Source organism: Lontra canadensis, unplaced genomic scaffold (assembly GCF_010015895.1).
Source record: "Lontra canadensis isolate GAN:19392208 unplaced genomic scaffold, GSC_riverotter_1.0 scaffold50, whole genome shotgun sequence".
In the NCBI taxonomy this organism is placed as follows: Eukaryota; Metazoa; Chordata; class Mammalia; order Carnivora; family Mustelidae; genus Lontra; species Lontra canadensis.
This window is the reverse complement of record NW_022631044.1, coordinates 6,441,929-6,452,080: the sequence shown is the minus strand read 5'-3', so window position 1 is coordinate 6,452,080 and position 10,152 is coordinate 6,441,929.

Below are 10,152 nucleotides of genomic sequence, written 5' to 3'. Positions count from 1 at the left end.
AAGCTGTTTTCAGTGGCTAATAGGAGAAAGTTGATGAAATAACAAATCATAAAATGAGGAGATGTTGTAACTTTTATAGAAAAGAAAGATGAAAGCCATTATAAACTCCCAAGTTTTAACCATTTTTCTTTCTTTCCTTCCTCCCTTCCATCCTTCTTCAAATACTTATTAAGCTACTACTAAACAAAGTTATGTTAAATACCAAGATTATTCATTCTTCTAACAAATACCTGAAAATGCTTACTAGGCACTGAAGATTTGGCAGTTGATTAAGACAGGCAGGGTTCTTGTTCTCATGGTGCTTAAAAATTGTCTAATGTGGTGGTGAGGAGGACAGGTGGGGAAGGGGCAGAGGCAGCATAAGCAAATGTCCCTGAGGTTTTGTTATATGAACTGCTGGTAGGGGGAAGGCTGTCTGAAAAGGTGACATCTGAGCAAAGAACTACAAGAAGGGAGTATGCGATCTGCAGGGAGAGATTTCTAAAGTTCCTACCTGAATGATGAATAGAAGATTGCCAGTAATCCAAATAAAATGGAAGAGGGAAAATCTTGCAGCCAGAGGGAATAGCTTGTGCAAAGGGTTATAGGTGGGAAAGAACATGACTCATCTAAATAACTGAAGGAGGTTTGGTTTGAAATGTGATGTAGGAGGGGCTAAAGATGAGCTTGGAAATGAGGGGTCAAAACAGCCTTGTAGCTCTACTTGGGTATATGAACCTCCTCTTGATGGTAATGGGGGACTCATGGATGGTTTTTTTTTTTTTAAGATTTTATTTATTTATTTAACAGAGAAAGATCACAAGTAGGCAGAGAGGCAGGCGGGTGGGGGGGGAAGCAGGCTCCCTGCTGAGCAGAGAGCCCGATGCGGGGCTCCATCCTAGGACCCTGAGATCACGACCTGAGCCGAAGGCAGAGGCTTAACCCACTGAGCCACCCAGGCACCCCATCATTGATGGTTTTAATCAGAGTAGTGATGTGATCAAATTTTAACTTCAGATGTGTCTGCTGCAAGAGGTGGTTGCTATTGGATATGGACAAGATGGGGATATAGGAGACTACTTAGGAAGGTACTGTGGTAATTGAGGAAAGAGCTGTTGGTGGCTGGAACTAGGCTGGTGATGGAGAGGCTTAAGAGGAGACAGATTGAGAGATGAACTGGAGGTGGGGGGAGAAGGAGGGGAGGAATTAGGATGACACCAACATCAAGTATGACATTGGGGTGGGTGGTGGTATATTCACCAAGGAGGCACAGCAGGTTTTGAGGGGGGAAGGAGGAGTTAGGGGCCGGGGGTGGTGGTGGAATGGGGTGGGGGGAAGAGCTCAGTGATGGCATTAGAATGAGTTCAAAATACATTTGGGCCACTAGGTGATAATGTCAAGTGATTTCTGAGTGTAAGACTCAGAGGTGACTGAGCCAGATATCAGTATAAGTTGCAAAGGCCTAAGCTGATGAGGCCTGGGTTTGGATCCCTGCTTAGTCACCTTCAAATGAGACCTTTGGATTAGATTTCATAGGTCCCTTCCAACTTTAAAATCCTATGGCAGGGATGAAGAATAAAAGTTTGTTAAGAAGAATGTTGTTTTTTTTTTCAAAAGATATTATTTATTTATTTGACAGAGATCACAAGTAGGCAGAGAGGCAGGTAGAGAGAGAGGGGGAAGCAGGCTCCCCGCTGATCAGGGAATCCCATGTGGGGCTCGATCCCAGGACCCCGAGATCATGACCTGAGCCGAAGGCAGAGGCCCAACCCACTGAGCCACCCAGGTGCCCCAAGAAGAAAGTTTTTAAGAAGAGTTTGTAGGAAGAAAGACTTTGGAAGCATTTTCTGTACAAATAAGTAATTTCCATCTTTGAAGTTGATGGCTTGAGACTAACATCAACGTATCTTTTCTGGCAGCAGAAATAGAACCAGGGTGAGGAAGGGTGAGTAAATACTTTCTATATAAATCACAAGGAAAATAAGCATAAGTACTGAAAGGATATGGCCAGGAGAAAGGGTTGTGAAGATGAAACAAAACACAATCTGTTGTGAAACATGTGGGCATCATTTGATCAGGGTATGGGAGTATAAAAGAGAATTTTTAAAAAGAAAGAAAAGGAAAATGTGGGGGAGATTTACCATCTTATGAGTAAAGATCCTCAGAGGCAATGAAAATGCAAACCCCTGTACATATAACAACAGTAATAAAGGTTGTAAAAGCGGCAGGACTGATCATAGGAGGGGAGAAAAGCTTTAGGGAGAAGGAAAGAGAAGGGCAGTAGATAGAAAGATCTTTTGAGGTTATGGGCAACTGGCATGTAATGTTCATAGAAAAACTGTTGGTTTGCTTTGCAGTATTAGGTTGACTTTAAGTACACATCTTATTATGGGCTTTAATGCCTATGAGCATCAAACATAACAGCTGAGAGTTCTTAGAATAGTATAAGGTTCTATACACATGTGAAGAATCCTTAAGCTTTTTCAGTTAGAGAAGAAAAATATTCTTTTTGATTAGGTTGTATGACTTGATCTTCCCCACTTAAAACCACAAAGGAGTAGATCAGACGAGTAAAGGTGTGTTTGTATCTCACACAGCCCCCAGAGAAAGAGGCATGTTCATGTGTCTTAAGTGGGGGGAATTTGGGCAATTTATTCCAGATAATTTAGGACAATGATATTCAGGTTCCTCCCTGTGTCTTAGCTGTTCTACAGGGAACTGCTGCATCTGTCAATTCTGTTAAAGTCTCAGTTTGAAGATTGTTTAATTCCTGCGAGGTCCTTTGATAAATCAACAGGTGTCTTAATACTCTGTAGACACGAGCAAATGTAATTTGAAGAGAAATAACATTGGGAGGTAGAATTTGGAGAAGATATCATCCTCCTTTAGGATGTTCCCAGCTGACATTGACTCAGGCCAATTGATTGAGAGAGAGACAGATCGATTATATTCACCTGAGGAAAGAACATATTTATGAATGAATTTTTCCTGTTAGCAGTGATTGCAACTAATAAATTCTTGATTTTTCTTCTTGGCCTTGCATAAACTCCTTCAGGTCCACCTGGGTGACCATCAACTTGGGTTTTTCCTTGTCACCATGTCTTGGGGCCTGACAAAGCTAGTTTCTGTAGGCTGAGTCATGGGCTGCCATGTAGCATTATTTATGGGAAAGAGAAAAACTGATTCTCTGCTTCCAGGTTTTCCCACATAGGTTTCTCTTAGCTTCTCCTTGCTTTCATGTTGTTTTCTTTTCTTTGTTTTAACCTATATTTTTCTAACAAAAGTGGTGTTAACAGCACTGTAAGAACTTTTTCTGAGGAGTATCTCTTTTAGAGAATATATATCCCTTATACCCCTGGCTATGCTTCTGGAAGAGAACAGTCTTGCTCTCTTTTCTCCTTTCTATTCATTATTTTCTGTCCTCTTTCTTTCTTTTTCTTCCCTATGCATAGTTGGATGGTCAAGACTGGGGAAGTCAGTGTTACATTAATACCGGCCATGAATTCATTCTTGATCCTTCTCTTCTCTCCTCTCCCCCTTGGATCTCTGAGTCAAATGTCTGGGCTGTAAGAATTTCCCTGGAGGAATTGTTGAGTAACATTCTACATGTGGCAGGCACATGACTGCACATTCTGCCTTTGCATGGGATTGGATGTTGATTGACAAGGCACCAATAGCAACTTTATTTTATATTCCCAGAGCTCAGCTAAGCCATATTCCTCACCAAGTGGCAAAGGCTGGACTGAAGGCCTGGAGAAACTGGGAGTGTCTGAGTGAGTTTTGATATTTAATTTTCTCTGATTCATTTGAGAGGCTAAAAGGGAAGACTGTGGGTGGTACAGAGCCTCTGGGGTGTAAGTGACACTCTGAAAGCATTCCTTCCTTTCTCAGTGGCTGTTCCCTGATCTAATGGAAACAGAGAAAACTCCTAAGCTTTAAAATTTAACTGGTGTGTTTGGGGAATTGAGGGAGGGGTGCATTCTTCCAAACTGGTAGAAAGACCTCCAACATGGAAGTAAGAAAAGCCCTTTAAAATAGCTGAAGACATATTAAAATAAATAGGGCCACCTTGTCTTTCCCCTTTCTGACTAGAGTTTTCATGTAGCCGCACAAACATGATCACTGTGCCTGGGAGTCTTGGGGACTCCACAAACAACTTGTGAATTGAAGGCAGAGGCTTGGAGGGCTGTGCTGATTGTGGCTAAATCCCAGAGAAGAGATGGTAAAGTATAGTATATTCCCATGTATTATAGCCCCTCTCCCAATGCACAGTATTTCATTTCATCTAAGATGCCATCAAATATAATAGATGCCAATATTTTATTTTCTATTAAGAAAGGAAAAAAGTTATCAATGAAACTATGCTATGTTCTGACTGTAAGATGCATCTTGATTTTAAAGAGTTTTAATATGTGAATAGTCTTAGGTATAGGTAAAATACAATAATAAAAGATTGACAAATCCCAGAAGGGAAGAGAAACTCTTTACCCCTCCTTCATCCAGTTCCCTTTACCAAAACACTGAGCCAATTCCCTTCAATTCCTTGGGATTCTCTTTAGTAGGCCAAGTAGACCTTAACTGGTTTAGCTTGTCTAGCTGGTGAACAGGAGTCACTTTGGCCTTCTGCATATCTTTTACACACTTCGGAAAGTTAGAATTATCCCCTAAGCCCAGAGGTGAGTAAATTTGTGAAGCAGATGGTGTATGCTTTTCAGATGTCTCTATCTTTCTTAATCCAGTTCATTTTTGTGACATTTATTTATTTTTTTTATTTTTCTCCCCAATACTGCATGCCTTCATGTCCTGTAATGACTGTCTAGGCTGCACTGTGGAAACCTGTAAGGGTGTGTATCTTTGGAAAGTACCCCAAATTCCTTTATTTTTCATTTTCCATGTCAAAACTTACCTTTCCTGGATACCATTCCCATAGGCCCTTATTAGGTGACTAACTAGTTACTCTGAAATTGAATTAGTGATAAGCTAATAATAGATTAGGTTATTCTTCCCAATAAACATATTTTAAGGTGAATTGAGACCTTGTTGAAGATTTTTAATTCAGGGTGATTTTAGAGATCAAAATAGTAGAGAATATTTGGCCTTTAGGATAGACTATCTTCTTCAAATCTGAATACAGGTGACTCTTGAACAACATGAATTTGAACCGTGTGGGTACAGTTCTACTTGGATTTTTCAATATATACGTTGGAAAAATTTTTGGAGATTTGTGACAATTTAAAGAAAATTGTAGACAAGCTGCATAACCTAGAAGTACTAAAAATATTAAGAACAAATTAAGTATGACAGAGATGCATAAAATATATGTAGATACTAGTCTATTTTATCACTTGATACCATAAAATATATATAAATCTATTATGAAAAGTGAAAATTTATCGAAACTTACAAACACAGACTGTACATGGTGCCACTCATAGTTGAAAGATTAAATGACTGTGAAGATACAGTATTAAATCATAACTGCATAAAATTCACTGTAGTACAGACTGTACTACTGTAATAATTTCATAACCACCTCCTGTTGGTATTGTGGTAAGCTCAAGTGTTGTGAGAATGTGCTTAAAATGCCATGTGATGCTAATCACCTCCACGTGAGCAGTGCAGTTCATCTCTTCAGTAAATTGTGTATCACAGTAAAAAGTGATCTTTCGCAGTTCTTGGCGTATTTTTCATCACGTTTAGTGCAATACCATAAACTTTGAATAACACCATGGGACCCATACAGAGTGCCACGAGTGATGCTGAAAGTGCTCTCAAGAAGCAGAGAAAAGTCATGACATTACAAGAAAAAGTCAGATTGCTTGATACGTATCATAGATTGAAGTCCATGGCTGAGGTTGCCAGCCATTTCAAGATAAATGAATCCAGTGTAAGAACCGTTGTGAAAAACGAAAACAAACCAAAGCAAAAGGAAATCTGTGAAGCCATTGGTGCAGCTCTACCAGCAGGAGCAAAACACATTGCACTTTTTGCAAAATACCTTTTTATCTCATATTGAAAATGCAGCTTTTATGTGGGTGCAGGATTGCTACAAGAAAGGCATACCTATAGACTCTAATTAATCATTTGAGAAGAAGTGAAGTTATTACATGACAACTTAAAGGAAAAAGAAGGTAAAGGATCTAAAGCTGGGGGATTTAAAGCCAGCAAAGGATGGTTTGATAATTTTAGGATGAAATTTGGCTTAAAAAAATGTCAAGATACTAGAAGTAGCTTCTGTTGACCAGCAGGCAGCTGATGAATTCATACATACCATTAAGAAAATCACTGAGGCAAAAGGATATCTGCCTGAACAGGTATTTTAATGCAGACTAAAGTGCTCTATTCTGGGGGGGAAAAAGCCACAAAGGACATTTATTAGTAAGGAAGAGAAGTGAGCACCACAATTTAAGGAAGGAAGTGATAGGCTAACTATTGTTGAATACAGATGCATTCTGCTTTAAAATAGGACTGCCTGCCCTTTTCTATAAAGCTATTAACCCCTGTGCCTTGAAGGGCAAGGATAAACACCAGAGGCCAGTCTTCTGGCTGCACACCAAGAAGAAAAACTGAGACAATGAGAACCCTTTTTTTTGATTGGTCCTGTCCATGCTTTGTCCCTGAAGTCAGGAAGTACCTTGCCAGTAGGGACTGCCTTTTAAAGTTCTTTTGATATCGGACAGTGCCCCTGGCCACCTGGAAGCCCATGGGTTTAAATACCAAAGGCGCTGAAGTGATCTGCTTGCCCCAAACACAATATCTATAACTCCACCTTTAGGTCCGGGGGTCATAAGGACCTTTTAGGCTCATTACACATGTTACTTCAAGGAAGGATTATCAGTGCTGTGGAAAGGAACTCTGATAGAGCATCATGAAAATCTGGAAAGATTACACCATTGAAGATGCCATTGTTGTTATAGAGTAAACCATGAAAGCTGTGAAGCCTGGAACAATAAATTCCTGCTGGAGAAAATTGTATCCAGATGTTGTGCATAACTTCACAGGATTTATGAAGGAGCCAATCAGGGAAATCATGAAAGAGATTGTGGATATGGCAAAAAAGGTGGGGTCGGGGGAGAGGTAGTGAAGGATTTCAAGATTCAGATCTTGGAGAAATTCAAGAGCTAATAGACATCACACTGAAGGAATTAACAGAAGACCATTTGATGGAGATGAGTGTTTCTGAATCAGTACAGAAAATGAGGAAGAAGACATAGAAGAAGCAGTGCTGGAAAACAAACTGATGTCAGACAGTCTTGCAGGAGGAGTCCAGTTCTCAAGACTGCTTTTGACTTCTTTTATGACATAGACCCTTCTATGGTATGGGCACTGAAATTAAAACAAACAATGGAAGAAGGATTGGTACAGTATAGAAATGCTTTTAGAGAAATGGAAAAGCAAAAAAGTCAGACAGAAATTACATTGTATTTCCATAAAGTTACACCTAATGTGCCTGCCTCTCTGCCTTCCCTTTCCTTCACCTCTTCCACCTCTGCCACCCCAGGACAGCAGGACCAACCCTGCTACCTCCTTCTCATCCTCCTCATCCTCCTCAGTGTGAAAACGATGAGGATGAAGACTTCATGATGATCTGCTTCCATGCAGTGAATTATAAATGGTCATCATGCTGTGCAGCTAATAAACTTATCTGTTGTATATGCGTGTGAGTGTTATGTGAAAATCCACATGTAGAGTAAGACCTGCATGAAACTTTTGTTGTCATTATTGCCTAAGTATTCATTGTGGAGGACATTGTATAGAAGTGAACAGCCTATCCTTACATAGGCATTAGGTGAGTGATATTTCATATAAAAATAATGTGTTTTTGTGCTATTTTATAACTTTGTTTTCAAAGAATTGCTTTAATGTACAGTATGTCTCTTCATAATTGGAAAAACTACAATCCTATCAGCATAGGTAAGTGGCTTTTTTAAAAATGTAATGAATGAATATGACTCTAATACTGTATGTCATAAAAATTTCATGATGATTAATTCATTAGTGTATAGGCTGGGCTACCATGAAATATTTGTATCAATTACACTAAGCTACCATAAAACAAACAAATCACTGCTTCTTCATTATCAGTGTACAAATCATCATAGCTGTAAGTAAATATGAATTTATTTTTCACATTAACTTTTTGTTTTTGATGTCTGTTCTTAGTAATATGTATAACCTCTATAGTGTTTTCTATCATATAAAACGATATTGACATAGGTACTGATAGATGATTCATCTTGCAAACAGACTACATAAACTTACACTATCAGTAAATACACAGTACTCTCAGTGTATTTTTTCTTTTCTACGATTTTCTTAAAATTTTCTTTTTTCCATGTTATTTTGTTGTAAAAGTCAGTATATAATACATAGAACATACAAAATATGTGTTATATGACCCTTCATGTTATTGGTGAGTCAATAGTAAATCAATAGTAAGCTGTTAGTAGTTAAATTTGGGGGAAGTTAAAAGTTACATGGTGAGTCAGTGGCCCTAACTCCTGTGTTGTCTAAGGGTCAACTGTATGTGTGTGTGTGTGTGTGTGTGTGTGTGTGTGTATGTGTGTGTGTGTATAGTGTTCTAAGGCTTAAATTTACCATGTTAGTATATAGACCGATGAAAGGATCTAGTGAAGGTCTAGCAAAGATCAAAAACTATTTTATACCCCTGAGCCTGTGGTACACACTCTTATCTGATCACAGCGCACTTCTTACTGAGCTTAGATATGACCTCAGAAGCTGTTGTAACAGAACTCTCATACCAAGTGATGGGAGTTGACACATGGAACGAAGTCTACTTTCTAGCACTGGTATAAGTCTTGGGGGTGAGGATATTTATCAGCTCACATATATTTCTCACTTATGAGCACAGCCAGTTCCTTTTTGCCTGGGATGTCTTCATCTAGTAGGTTAAGGTGAAGGAAACAGTAAGGATGTATATGGAATCTTGTTCTCAAAAGTATGTCAGTGTAAATGCAGAGCATTTGTCAGAAGTATTAGAGAAGGTATTTTTGGAAAATAATGTGTACTTGTCTGAGGCTCTCCTGGTTAATGTAGATACTGATAATGAGGGCAGGTGCTAGGCTAAAGAGAACAAAGGGAAAAGATTGAAGGGCTGGGAGGGCATCTGTGTATGCAGTGTTGAAGCATGGACTATCCTGAAAAGAGCCCGATGGGTAACCTGGAGTGGACATGTAGTGTGGTAGGAGTGTTGTTGTGGAGAAGGGTGTTTGCCAGCTGTGTTCCATCTCACTGAAGATGATGGCTCTCAGGACGGAAGGAAATACAGGGTTACTTAAAGGAGGAGCTCCCAGGCCAGCCCATACAGGAAAGCATGTGTTGAGTGGTTAGCATGTAGTAGATGCTCTTGTGTGGGGGTGCCGATCTGTGGTTAACTTGGGGGCTACAGATTTCCTGCTCTCAAGTAACAGACTAGTGTGGAAGGAGACATCCTCTTAATAGTGAACACTTACATAGTGCCCCTATGGAACTTGTAGGCACTATGTATGTAGGAATATATATTAACTTACTGTCCCCAGTTTACAAATGAGGAACAAAGGCTTGGAGAGGTTCTGTAAATTGCTCAGAATCATACAGTTGGCCGTGATTTATAAGCTACTTAGATCCAGGATTCCCACCATGTAGTTGGGCTCCAGAATCTTGAATCATAATACTGTGCTATCTTTCCAATCTCTCTCTCATTCATCAGAATGAATTAATCTGGAAAAAGAGAAGTATGAAAGAGACAGACCTTTTCTGGGTTACCTAATTTGAGCTCACTGGGTTACAACTGTGGCCACTGAGAAATTCTCACTCATGAGCTATGTGGAGTTTTTCTTTCTTTTCTTTTCTTTCTCTTTTTTTTTTTTGAAAACTTTGAGAGCAGCACTATGGCTACATCCTATTTGCATCCCCAGTGAAAAGTGTAGTCTTTGATAGGAAGAATGAAAGTTTGAATGAATGAATGATTACTTCAATGTATGCATGTATGAATGTATAATTGGATAGATGTATGGCTGGATAGATGTATGTATGTTTACAGTTTTTGTAAGCTTAGTTTTGGAAGATAAACTAGGGCAGAGAAAAGAACCTCTCCAGTTAAGGAGGGACATACCGTTCTATCCCATGGTTGTATACAATCTGTCTAGGCTTAGCAACAGCCAAATTCAAGAC